This window comes from Helianthus annuus, chromosome 15 (assembly GCF_002127325.2).
Source record: "Helianthus annuus cultivar XRQ/B chromosome 15, HanXRQr2.0-SUNRISE, whole genome shotgun sequence".
In the NCBI taxonomy this organism is placed as follows: Eukaryota; Viridiplantae; Streptophyta; class Magnoliopsida; order Asterales; family Asteraceae; genus Helianthus; species Helianthus annuus.
Window position 1 is genome coordinate 10,965,830 of NC_035447.2, and position 14,987 is coordinate 10,980,816.

A 14,987-nucleotide genomic window follows, 5' to 3' on the forward strand; every position below is an offset into this window, starting at 1 on the left:
GTTGATGATTATTCTAGAGCTGTTTTGATTTGTCTAATGAAACATAATGATGAAGTTTTTGAAAATGTTAAAGATTTTGTTAACATTGTTGAAACTCAGTTTACTAAAAGGGTAAAATTTTTCAGAAGTGATAATGGGTTAGAATTTGTTAACAATCAAATGTCATCCCTTTGCAAATCCAAAGGAATAATGCATCAAACCTCTTGTACCTATACCCCTCAACAAAATGGTATTGTTGAAAGGAAGCATAGGCATTTGTTAAATGTTGCTAGGGCTTTACTCTTTCAAAGTAATGTGCCTGTTAGGTTTTGGGCATACTGTGTGCTAACTGCTTCTTATTTGATAAATAGGACTCCATATTCTGTGCTTAGTGGGAAAACTCCTTATGAGTTAGTTTTTGGCTTTAAACCCTTTCTTGGCCACTTGAAAGTGTTTGGTTGTCTGTGTTTTTGTACTGTTCTGAATGAACTTAATAAACTGAACAACAGGGCTGAAAATGTGTTTTAATTGGCTATTCTTTTGAGAAGTTTTTTCGCTTTTAAAGAGATGTGAAGTTTTATGAAAGTTTTTTCGCTAATAAACTGTACAGTCTTGACAGTAGAGCTATAATCTTCTCAAGAGATGTGAAGTTTTATGAAATTTTTTTCGCTTTTAAAGAAAAAAAAATGTTTTACACATCTTCTTTCTTTTATTGTTCTATTAATGGTGTTATATATCTAACCTTATAATAAAGCAAAACAAACTTTTGCCACTTGGCGTGTACTTAGTCTATTACGTGCCACATGTCAATGATACACTGCATTATTTTTCGGTTTGAGCGGCAAAACAGAAGATGACCCCTTTCTCCTTTGTCGTTTTCCTCTCACAATATTATTGTTTCCTTTCTACATGAATAAAAAACCCTAGATCTAAGCTTCATCCTATAATCCAATTCAATATATCAACATCCGTTTCCTTTCGCCTGATATACTTGTATTGATGTTGAAGCAATCTCGCCATAAAGACGAAGGCGAAACAACTATTCGTGACGGTGAAGAAAGCGGCGGGCGCCGCAACGGTTAGTGGTGGTCACACAAAATCATGGCCAGAGGAATAAGATTGGTGTATAAAGTTCCTATTAATTATGAAGTTATGGTTTTGCTCAGGTAAATGCCGTATTGATTATTGGAATCATATTTATATGATATGGATCGAAACATCTAATTGTATTATGATTTTTTGGGGTAAATTTTGGTTGCATTCACTAAGTGTATATTGGACTTTTTTTAGTTTGTAAATTGTGAAATTTCTTGAAGATGCTACTCTAATTAGGTATATACATTTTTAGTTAATTTGTTAATTGTTTTGAAATCTCACACTATTAAACCCTAATTCTGTTTCCCCCTGTCTTTCGGCGATAGAACCAACAGAAAATCTCTCCGATCACAGTCATCATGGTGGTCGTTCCAATATTGGCTTCTAGTCCGCCCTTCTTTGCGATTTAGGTAACCATTCAGTCAATTGTTATTTATATCACACATACATACACATTTTTTGGGGTTTTCGACAGCTAACTAAAAAGAAACCTAATTTCTTAAATTCACTTTTACAATTAGAGAATTGCTACCATTGATTGGCTTCTAATTATTTCAATTTTCTACTATTTTGCTTCAAGTTACTTGTAATAATCAATGTTTTTAATCTTTAACTAATGATAGTGAAGAAGTTGGCCTACACGAGGCTAGGTTGACTATTTTCAAATAAAGTTAGTGAAATACAACCAAGTTGGTTGCTTGAATTTGTAGGGTCTTGATACTAATATAATACTATTGACTTGCCAAAATTTAAATCTCAGGTAAAACTCCAACATGTTTTTGAGATAAAAGTCATTACATAATATGATAGGTATCGTATATAGTTTTCATGAATTCTTGACATAAATTTGTATTTGTTGTATTTTTGTAGTGCCTTGAGCAACTTGATAAATTGGCACTAAAAAGTTACATGTTCAACCCACGGTAATACAAAGTAACTAGTTTTTTAGTGATGCTCTTACTGACAAATGGTTTTTTGACACCTTGATTAAAAGATTATTTTGTTTGTGTAAATACTTATGTTTTTGTTTAACTCCTTATAAGTTCATACTGGTTATAACTTTTTGGATCATAACTGCAAGGGTTAGAGGGCATGGTGGAATGGGAAGAAGTAGAGTAAGGTAGAAAGCCATGATGCTTTCAAGCTAATGGTCTTTGATTCTCATATATATCATATACTAATTTTTAACTTTTGTTTAAATCAAGTCCGATGTGAACCTTATGTTTCCAACATCAAGTCTAAATGATTTAAAAGAATATGATCCTTATGCTATTACTAGAAGAATGATTGTAATAGAAGAAATGGCAGGGAATGGATGTACTTCGCAGTGGTAAGACATGAACACTGAATCTTAACAAGCTTACTGACGGGTGGACCTTAGGATAACCCTTAATTGCTATAAATATAATCAAAATCGTATGCTTAAGTATGTTATTTTAAGGAGTTGGATGACCACGACGTGCTTTGTCATGGCAGGTACAAGAGAGTGGATTCCTGGGTTATGGATTCGGGTGCTTCATTTCACGCTACCCCCAGTAGTGAAGCACTACGGAATCTTAAAATTGGGGATTTTGGTAAGGTACGACTTGCAAAAGATGAAGTCTTAGATGTCATAGGCATGGGTGATATTGACCTAGTTACTTCAGTTGGATCTACTTGGACTTTGAGAGACGTGAGAGTTATTCTAGGCTTGAAGAAAATGCTTATTTCAGTCGGGCAACTGGATGATCAGGGTCAAGGTTAAGTTCAGTAGTGGACAGTGGAAGGTAATTAAGGGAAATTTAGTAGTTGCACGTGGCAAGAAGAGGGGCTCATTGTACATGGTTAGTGTACCGCCTGAGGGAGAGGTTATCCCAGTTCAGAAGAAGACCGATCCGATTCATGATTTCTCGAGGGAAGGAGAAGGTTTGTTTTGCAGGATATTGACGGGTGGTCCGTTGGACAACCCTTAATCATGTTAAAAGACGAAATAATCCTTCACTTAATTGTGTAATTATCTTGAATTAGATAACTACTGTTGCCTATGTTTCAGGTGCGGTTCGGGAGTTAAAAGATGGATTAAATGCAGCTTTGGAGGGTTTGGAGATGAACGGGTCGAGCGTGGAACAAGAGATGAAACAAAGAAGAACATTCAGGTCACTACCGTAAATTACGGCCTCACCGTAATTTACAGTGGACCTGAGAATCAATTGGTGGCCACCGTAAATCAGTCTCTTGCCACCGTAAACAAATCAAGTCCACCGTAAATTACAGTGGAGCCGTAATTTACGGTGGCGGCTGCGATCCAAAGTGTAACTGCCTCATTTAAGCAGTTTTATGATGTCTTTTCAAGTATTCTCATCATTGGACGTTTTTGGGAGCTTGTTAGGGGCGATTTTGGTGATCTTGCTTGGTTGTAAACATTGTCTAAACATTTCGTTTGTGTTTTCGATCCGTATGAACATTAAACTTTATGCTATGATGATTCACCAAGCTATGTGTGGCTAAACTCATGGTGATCATCCTGAATTGAAGGTTTGTCTAAGACTTTTGTGTTTGGATTCGTATTTCTAGAATAATAGACTTGCAATCTTTGTTTGTTTATTATGGTGTGTGGATGTTTGTTTGTAAATTGTTGATTGATGTTATACTCATATTCTAAACCGTACGTTCTTGGTGTCGTTGACAATCGAGATATCACGGGAGGGGTTAGGGTTGGATATTAGTCAATTGGTTATCGGGTAACAACCTCGCGTTGTCATAATCCGAGTACTTAGTTCCCTTTTATCACAACAAACACTTACACACGAATCATGTCTATGTGATTCTTTCTAGTGAATTTAAACACAATTGTCCAAAGCAAACCGGAAATTTAGGATGGTCGCTTGTTCCTAATCTGTTTACAAACTACGTCTTTGATTTGCAATTTAATTAGTTAACTTTAGTTATTAAAACCAAAACAATCAAATCACTGAGTTTTAATTTCTGCATTTTAGTCTAATTTAGTTTAAGTGCAAAGCTATACAATCGACATACTTTCCACATACTCCCTGAGTTTGATACCCTATTACCACTATCTATAGTTGTTTTTGGGATTAAATTTGATTGTGACCACGACATCACGTCAAATTTTGGCGCCGTTGCCGGGGAGTAGTGCGCAACGTGTGTTAGTTTAATAGTTTTGTTTTGTTATTTTCGGGTTTACGCTGGTTGTGTTAGTGTGCAGGTATTGACAGGTGCATGCGTACTAGAAGCTCTCACAAGCTATCACCTTTGGCATTTGATCAGGAAATGAGTTACCAAGAGGAGTACGATTACGGTGATTATTATGATGAATATTCCCAACTTTCATATGAAGGCCCTCAGATGTACGATCAAGACTATTATCATGCTCAGTATACATTTAATCAGTATGGTTATGAATGTGTAACTCAACAACCTACTTTGCACTATCAGTCACATAAATCTGAAAGTCTTGACGAGATGATGAGAAAGAGACACATGGTTCATGTTGAAAAAGAATTAACAAAACCTCATTTGTCAATGGAAGAACGAGTAGAACTTTTGGAATGGAAATATGATTTGTTACCAAAAGAGGTGAAAGAGATGAGGTCAGGGACGTCGATATTGGAAAAACGTCAAGCAAAACAACACTGGATATATGTGCAGATTGAACAAATGACACCTATGGGTGATGTAGAAGAAAAGGTTGTGAGTCCTCCCGAACTTGAAGCTGAATTATTAGGGCCAAATGAGGAATATACAATTGAAATTATTGTGGAGGAACCACCTATGGAGAGCAAAGTTGAGGGCCTTTTACTTGATGAACCAATCAAAGTTGATTACAACTCTCCGGCTGTGGTGGTTATGGAAACCAAGAGTGTTAAGGATGCATGTTTAGAAACTAGGAAGGTGGCACTTCATGATGTGGGATATTTCATTCATAAGTTATGTTTATGGGAGAGTTTGAATTTGTTGGGCACAGAAAACGAAGTAGTGAAGTGGAGAGTAAACTACCGAGCATTTGTTGGAAATTCGGTAGGAAATTGTGGATTTAAAGAATTTTGCAAAGAAAGATGGGACGTGACAAAGCACACACACTATAGAAGAATCAAACACCGTGCTTACATCAGCAACGAAAAAGGTAAATGTGCATTGAGACCACCTTGAGACATATCAGGTACGGTCGGGCTGAAGACCTAAACTTTAGCGCTGCTTGGGAGGCAACCCAAGGTGTTTTTAGATAAGTGTGGAGAAGATGTGCGGAGAGTTGCGTGAAGGTGATGATAGGAAGTCGGATTATCTACAACATCTGTTGTGTCAAACTTCACCAGGTCAATGTACTCTTTCCTTACTCTTGTTATGTTCTTTAGTATTAAAATATTGGTATTAGTTGTTAAAAAAATATAATAATAATAAAAAAATAAAAAAAAAAGAAATTTGGGATTTGAGAGTATTAGCGAAAGCTAATGTTTTTGTTAGAAGCGATCTTTCCCTCAAAACCATACATTGGGACAATGTATCCCAAGTGTGGGGATGAGGGGAATTTTTTTTGAGAATTTAAAAAAATTTTGTGAAACCAAGCGAAAATTGTTAAAATTTGAAAACTTGATATTGTTCCACTTGACACATCGATACCCATTCCGAGTCATTTCTTGGTGAGTGTTTGAGCCACATATGATTATTATAGATATTTCTTTGTTTTGAGTGGCGGTGTGTGTATTGTGTTAATAGAACTTGTATGTGAATTCTTGTTAAATCCTAGAGTTAGCATGCTTTTGAAAATGATAAGGGACTTTTAGGAAGCCTCGCCTAGATGTGAGAGAGTGCGGGATTGGTGGGTTGGACCTCATACGTTACATATATGAGCTTGGTATTGTGAGGGGTGGGGGTTTGGTCCTTAGAAAGCCATGTTGAGCCTTAGACTATTTGATTGTGACCCGAGCCTACTTCCTACAAAAATTTTTACCTTTTGAGATGACCCGGTTTAGGAGATTTAGTATGTAGTATTGATGTTCTTGTATATATTGTTGAGTTTGATGTGTTATGAAAAGAGAAAAAAAAATGAAATGATATAAAAAAAAGAAAAAAAAAAGAAAAAAAAGAAAAAAAAGAAAAAAAAAATTGTATGTAGTTGCAATAGTAGTTGAGAATGTTGAAGAAGTTGTGTATATATTTGATGGTTGCTTTGTTTTGTGGTAGAAGCAAAAACCGGGTCAAATCAATTAGCTCTCGCATATATATTCCACCATTTTCCTACCTTTGCACCTAGCCCCGTTACAACCCGTAAGTCCTTTTGATTCATAAGCATGCTAAATACTCAATAGGAGGAGACTTGATTTTTATACAAGCTTATTGTCGCACAAACACACACACGCATTGAGTGGTTTAGCATTATGCTAATAATTTTTGTCACCGAGAGTTTTTGTGAGGGGTGTGTCTTGTGGTATGATTGAAGGTTAGTAGAAGGACGATATATATTAGCTTGGTTTGCATGTTGATCGCTTGTGGTTTTGAAATAGTTAGTGAACGAGTTGCTTGGGACAAGCAACGGTTAAGTGTGGGGATGTGACGGGTGGTCCGTTGGACAACCCTTAATCATGTTAAAAGACGAAATAATCCTTCACTTAATTGTGTAATTATCTTGAATTAGATAACTACTATTGCCTATGTTTCAGGTGCGGTTCGGGAGTTAAAAGATGGATTAAATGCAGCTTTGGAGGGTTTGGAGATGAACGGGTTGAGCGTGGAACAAGAGATGAAACAAAGAAGAACATTCAGGTCACTACCGTAAATTACGGTCTCACCGTAATTTACGGTGGACCTGAGAATCAATTGGTGGCCACCGTAAATCAGTCTCTTGCCACCGTAAACAAATCAAGTCCACCGTAAATTACGGTGGAGCCATAATTTACGGTGGCGGCTGCGATCCAAAGTGTAACTGCCTCATTTAAGCAGTTTTATGATGTCTTTTCAAGTATTCTCATCATTGGACGTTTTTGGGAGCTTGTTAGGGGCGATTTTGGTGATCTTGCTTGGTTGTAAACATTGTCTAAACATTTCGTTTGTGTTTTCGATCCGTATGAACATTAAACTTTATGCTATGATGATTCACCAAGCTATGTGTGGCTAAACTCATGGTGATCATCCTGAATTGAAGGTTTGTCTAAGATTTTTGTGTTTGGATTCGTATTTCTAGAATAATAGACTTGCAATCTTTGTTTGTTTATTATGGTGTGTGGATGTTTGTTTGTAAATTGTTGATTGATGTTATACTCATATTCTAAACCGTACGTTCTTGGTGTCGTTGACAATCGAGATATCACGGGAGGGGTTAGGGTTGGATATTAGTCAATTGGTTATCGGGTAACAACCTCGCTTTGTCATAATCCGAGTACTTAGTTCCCTTTTATCACAACAAACACTTACACACGAATCATGTCTATGTGATTCTTTCTAGTGAATTTAAACACAATTGTCCAAAGCAAACCGGAAATTTAGGATGGTCGCTTGTTCCTAATCTGTTTACAAACTACGTCTTTGATTTGCAATTTAATTAGTTAACTTTAGTTATTAAAACCAAAACAATCAAATCACTATCACTGAGTTTTAATTTCTGCATTTTAGTCTAATTTTAGTTTAAGTGCAAAGCTATACAATCGACCTACTTTCCACATACTCCCTGAGTTCGATACCCTATTACCACTATCTATAGTTGTTTTTGGGATTAAATTTGATTGTGACCACGACATCACGTCAGATATAAACCCAGAGTCACAAGTCAGATTCAGGTTGAACATGCTAGGAAAGGTTCAAAGAAACCAGTCAGGGGTTTTTGTGGCAGTGGGAGCACGAGTAGTGCTTCAGTCAGAGCTCCCAGATGACAGTGGGTTAAGAGAACTCGTATTCCAGCGGTGAAAGTCTCTCTAGCGAATTACCTGCTTATGATGGAGAGTGTTAGTTCTCAGATTTTCTCAGGGTCCGACAGTTCGTTTAAGTGGGAGCCAGAAGGGACAGAGAACGAGTCACGAGTAGTGAATGATGAGTTGAAGCTCAGTGGGAGCTTCAACAAGCCTTAAGGTTAATTGATGAGAATACCGCCTACAACTAGTGAAGATGAAGTGTTTACAGAGGTACTTATGAAGATGAAGTTTTAAGGAGAGCAGTTTGAAATCGTCAAAGCCTCCAAGCGGGAGATTGTTGGGTTATGGAGGATTTGACTCGAGCAGAGGATTATTCCTCCAGTCTAGTGATTATTCCTCTAAGCAGAGGATTGTTCCTCTAGGAAGAGGATTGGTCCTTTTTCTGTCTGATGAAGATATATGATTATTATATTCAGTAACCTAATTTGTACCTTATAAATACTTCTTATTCTTGCACCTGTACACTTTGAGCACCTAAAACAAAAGGAAGAACTAGTTGTGGAGAGTGGATGTAGGTCAGATTAGACCGAATCACTATAAATCTTGTGTTCTTGTTCTTGTAATTTAGAGTGTGAGAGTGTGTGAGCTTGTTGTGCTTGTTCTAATGTTCGTGTGATATCTGTTCTAACCTAACAAAGGGGTTTTCTCGGTTAGAAGCGTAAAGAAGCAGGCCTCGAGCCTTAACCCAGAGTAGGAGAGTTTTCAGTGTTTCTGGAATAATTGGGTGCCAAAGAAGGTAGGGATTGTGGCATGGCTAGCGGAACTGAATAGGCTCTCGACGTGCGACTCGCTGAGAAGAAGGATCATCCCGGGTCAAAACGAGATGTGTCGGTTCTGTTCGGAAGTCCCTCAATCTGTAAAACATGTATTTAATTCATGTCAGTTGGTGTAAGGTGGTGTTGTAACACCCATGTTATGAATTTAAACTTTTAATATTTAAACAACACATTTCATAAAAAATGTGTCCTTACAAAAACTTTTTAAGTTGATAACCCTACATAACCATAGTATCCAAGTCGACTACCCGACTAATTTAAAACATTCAAACGAAGTATTAAGTATTCATAGAATTCATATAAGCTGAAACAAAATAGATCATAGCGGAAGCTTCAAAAGGTGTGTGTTCGGTTCTTGGAACTTGCTTGATCTTCATCCGTGTGCTTAATTCGATCACCTAAATTCAAAACCAACATGAAAGTTAGTTTTGATAGGTTAATTATATGTTAAAACAAGTTTCATGAGTCAAAACAAAAAAATTTTAAACAATTCTCGAAATTAGGGGGCGTCGCCGTACGCCTAGGGGCGTCGCGCTACACCTAGCCCCCTTTTTGACAGAAAGTTCCTTATTGTTGCTGCACTTGCCCAGCTCAACCTTTTATCAAGTCCAAACTTAAAACCACCATAACTTTTAATCCGTAAGTCCGTTTTAGGCGATTCTTTTTCCTACACGTCTGTAATTTAATTACCGACGCATCTATTACATTTATTTTACCAAAAATTTAGTTTACGGACCAATGACTAAAATCACTAATGTGTTTATTCAACCCACCAAATTTGCACCAATCCTACTACCAATGCTATTGTAACCTTAAGGCGCATTTACCCAACATCCGGGGCTTACGATTACCGTCATTTCATTACCAATCTATGGTTTCATGATTTTGTGATCTATCATCGCCAAAAAGTATTCAAACCATAATTTTACTACTTACTAAACAATTATTCGACCCGTTTGGCTCATTTATGGAATCCTCCATTTCTAATGACTACCAAACGCTTTCTAATCAATTTTTAACTCATTAAATCACGTAGTGAACATTGTCACTTCAACTAACACCAATCTTTATTCTAAAACACAACTATGAATGATTACAATATCTAATTTGCATAATGTAACGAAACAAGTTACATACTTGCCTAATTTATCAACGGTTCCTAACTGTAATTACTCATTCCCGGGCTTGTTAACTTTAGCGTATTACTTCCATTCCATGGTTTACGCTTTTATAACTCAAGTTTAACGAATGACGTTTAAGTCACTTCGAACACTACCTTCACGACCATTATTTGACCCATTTGGTTGTTTAATGGAATTCACCATTTTATCAACATACCGAATATATCACAACCAAATATTTTGACCCGTTTCTTTATCTAGTGAGTTCCACTACTTTATTTATATTCCAAACACAACTAATTAATCAATATTATCAACGAACTTTCTAATTAACTACTTTAACCCGTTTGGTTTGTCAAGTGAACTTCGTCACTTCATTGACTTACCAACCATACTCTAACCATTCATTTTTGGCCCATTTGGTTTGCAGAGTGAACTTCGTCACTTCTATGACATACCAAACTCGCATTTGACACTAAGATCCCATTAACATTTCTAAGACTATTATTTATGCATGATGTAACGAAACCGAAAGTTACGTACCTTTAGTGCGTTCCCTTCAAGCGCGTGTCCGCTCCGGCTTGTCCGCTTGAAGACTCGATTCTTTTGCCTATAGAGTTCAATCAACGCTTCGTTTAGAACTCCATTCATGTCATATAACGCATAATTCATCTTATCATTCAAATATGCATTTTGTTCGAAATTTCTATATCTAGCTTTCTTTTAGGCATTTCAAACACCTAAAGGGCATATTTTCACCAAATCAACAATCAAGTTCATGACTACTTATTTAGTCAAGATTTTATCATCTTTTAAAAGTCAATCATCTAATTTATAGTTCAATATCAAGATTAACTTCATAGAATTCAAATAACACTAGTTTACTAATCATGATTCTAGTGTTCATCATATTTTTACAAAACCCACTAAACACACATAGTGGATGATCATGAATTTCATAGTTTAAACACTAACTAATGACTAGGGTTTACTCCTAGACATGATTTCATTACTATTTCATCTAAACAACGATCATGCAAGCTCAAATTTCGAATCTCATGTGTTCATCTAGAATTTGAGATGGAACCAAAATGTGAAATTTGACATACCTTGTGATCACTTTACTGAGGTGATCACTAATTTGTGCTTGGATTTCAATTTGGGTTTGATTTGGCCTCTTGATTTGATCAATTCTTGCAATTTAGGGTTTTGAGCATGATTGCTCCCCTGGCTCTTGTTGGAATCGCAGAATAACACACGTATGTGTGTGTTTAATAATTGTTTTAATTAAAACTCTAATTCATTTGTCCATGTTTAGTCCCTAAATTTTACCCAAGTTTTATAGAGGGTATTTTAACCATGTTTGTTCTATTATGTCAAGACACTAACTAACTAGGTTATTTATTCCTAGTTATTTTATTTTAACTAATACCGATATTTAGTTTACAATATAATATTTATATTTTTGAGGTGTTATAGGTGTCCATCTATGTGTTTAGCTTGAAGGATCTCCTCGAGCAGCATAAGGAGATTAACGAGTCAAAGAAGGTTAAAAAGGCTTTTAATGGGATCGTGCAAACGACTTTTTGGTGCCTCTGGAAGTCGAGAAACACGACTGTTTTAGAACAAACAGGATATTGTAATCATTCAGGAGTGAAGGTAATAAGCTTTTTATGGGTCAAATCTCGAGCGGGTGCAAGTGCTTTGACGTGGGAGATGTGGAGTAGGTTTGATCTTAGTTGTATGGGGTGATGTTTTGTTTTTTTTTTTTTCTGCTATTGTTCGTGGTGTATATATGAGGTGTAAGTTTGTGATTTGCAACTTGCCGATGTTGATCAGTTGATGAAATAAAAGTTTAGTTGGACTTTAAAAAACATGATAGAAATTTGCAATGCTTAACTATGTTTCTAAACTCAAGCATTTCAATAGTCTTCAAGTTGTTAAGCATTTTTTTCATTCTTGCAATAGATGTTTTAATAATAAAGTTTGCGACTTTTAATTAATAAAGTTTGAATTGTATCTTACATAATTGTTGGTTCTAATAATCATCACCTTTTTTTACTTTGTATTTTCTGTGAATTGCTATCTAGAAATCTTCTCATTGTAGTTTATGATTGAAAACCTTTAAGAATAATTATAATAGGTAGTTCTTCTAAAATCTGTATGTATTTAATGGTTGAGTCTGTATATGTCACTTTATCAAGAGTAAAATTCAGAGATATAATCAAATTATTAATATCAGACAACAAGGACAAACCTACAGATAAAACAACAAATACGGTGTATAAAGAAATTTTCAACAACTTGTGATTTTTTGTCGTATTCATTTCTTTTATTTTATTATAATTTAATATTTAACTAAGTAATGAACCGTTTTTTTTTTTCGTTTAAAAGTTATTTCAACATTTTTAAATAACATAATATTTTAAGACCATCTATGTAAAACACGGACACTTAAATTAATTTTTTAATATTTAATAGTATGTATGCATTTAGTTATTTTTAGTGCAAAGTTCCATCACAATTCACATGGACATGTCCTTCTCCATTGACGAAGCTTTTAATGGGTCTTAGTCACTGTCCTCTTTTACATGTTAGTCATGTTATACTCATGTAACATAATTTAAGTTAGAAAAAACATGTTCCGTACATGGTACATTTATCATATAGTACAAATTAGTGGAACCGAATTTACTTTAAATATTATAAAGAACTATAAGTCCACCCCTCCAGCTCAGTTGGTTGCTGGACTGGTTGTTTCCTTGTGAGACTCCAGTTCGATTCCCTGCAAAGGCATATGGGTGTGACATGTGCGCTATGATGGTGAAAAACCCATCGAGGAGGGTTTGATCCTGAGTGTCACTCCGGTTTTTATCCGGCTGTTACTCCATCGAGTAAAATCGTGTGGAGGCAGTACGGTTTCTGGGGGAAAGTATTCGACCCAAGACTAGTTAACCCAGCGCTGGCCTCACTATCTGGGCCCACGTTCTTAAAGAGGATTCACAATGTGCGAATATAACAATGATCAAGTTCCCCTTTCAAAACAAAAATTATAAAGAACTATAAAAGTCTTTAACATGATTCATCTTTTTGTCGTACCATATAGTACAAGTTAGTGGAACCGAATTTTACTTTAAATATTATAAAGAACTATAAAAGTCTTTAACATGACTCATCTTTTTGTCCTAGGATCATATGAACCGTTCAATTTAGTGTCTCGTCTAGATTTATGCGTTTTTAAAATTACATAAAAATGTGTGTTTAATTTCAGGACAAATAAGAACATGTGTAGTGGTTTTATCAATAATGCTCTCATCATTTGGAGTTTTCTGTCACGTGGTAGTGCAGTCAGCAAGGGGGCATTATTGGGCATTTTTACAAAAAGCCGTATTAGGCATTATGCCCAATAATACCCCAACCCATCATTACACAATTATTATTTTTTTTTTAAATTAAAAAGTTAAAATACTTCATTAAATGAAAAAAGTTACAATATACTCAAGTTAAAACAAAAACTTTAATGTTCTCTGTTTCCTTGACATAAATAGAAAAATGTATGGTAATGTAAGGGGGTGTTTTTCAGTTTTTTTTCTTAGTCTCCAGGTCCATTAATAACTCGATAACCTATTCATTTAAAGTTTAAATTGGCCGGGTTCGGTTCATTTGGGTTAGTTTAGCTCAGTGGCGAAGACTGAGATTTTCGACCGGGGGGGGGGGGGGGTCGAAAACATATATACAAAAAGTTCTATAAAATCGGGGGGTCAAAAACGTATATACCAAAAAATTTCTATAGGAAACTACATACTCTCCACTAACGAGCGAAAAGTTCGGGGGGTCGGCCGCCCACCCCCGCCCCCACAAAGCTACGTCCTTGGTTTGGGTCGGATTGTTTGGTTTTTATGTTTAGATTAAAATGAAAATAAATGTTTTTTTTTTTTTTCTGAAAAAATATGATTTGATAACCAACTCATAGGAGGTTTTTCAAGTCAGGTGTTCTACCTTTAAACTGATTTTTGACATAAACAGAAAAATATTAAAAAAATAGTTTAAATTTTTATAATCAAGAGTCTTGTCGTTGACTCCATTTTCTAATCATTTATAAGTCGCTTAACGTATTTTAAGAATTTTCTTTTGTTTATTTTTTTTTTTATTTTGGTGATAAAGTACGTCATCATCCTAGTAGAGAGACTGAAGTGAAGGCCAACAATTACAAAATAGTTTGCTTTTTTTTAAACATAAATCACAAGAGAGTTGATATTGCATTTAAAGGGTGGCGTGAAATTCACTTGTGGAAGGCAATATATAACGTGGTTGGTATATATATATATATATATATAGGTAGAGGATCCTGTAAAAAGTGCTTAAAGTGTGAGAAGTGTAAGAAGTGTATTATAACACTATATATAATACTATATAACACCATATAAACACCGTATAACAATATGTAACAACATATAATACTATATAACACTATGTAACACTATATATCATTATATAACAAATATAACACTATACATCTATCATAGACATGTTATCAGACAACCTATAGTGTTATATTTGTTATATAATGATATATAGTGTTACATAGTGTTATATGGTATTATACGGTGTTACATATTGTTATACGGTGTTTATATAGTGTTATATAGTATTATATATAGTGTTATAATACACTTCTTACACTTCTCACACTTTAGGCCCTTTTTACACTATCCTTACCCTATATATATATATATATATTATATACTATATACTATTATTTTGCAACATATTGTTGCATTAGTAGTTGTATCTATTGCTTAAAGTTTAGTACATCATTAGCAACCATTCTTTGCAATGGTAGTTATATCTTTTGCATATCATTGTCTTACGGTGGTTTTTGAGAGGCAGAGCCGGCCCTGAAGGAGGGCAGGGAGGACAACCGAACAGGGCCCGTGATTTCGTAGGGCACGTAATTTTAAAAAAAAAATCCGATATTATATATGTAAAAAAAAAGGTATAACCAAAAAAATATTAACATAGGCCCACTTAAAAAAAATCATATTGTTTAAACTATTTAGCCCATTAGGTTAGTGAGCCCAATACCCAAATATTTTCTAAAAACTAATTAAAAA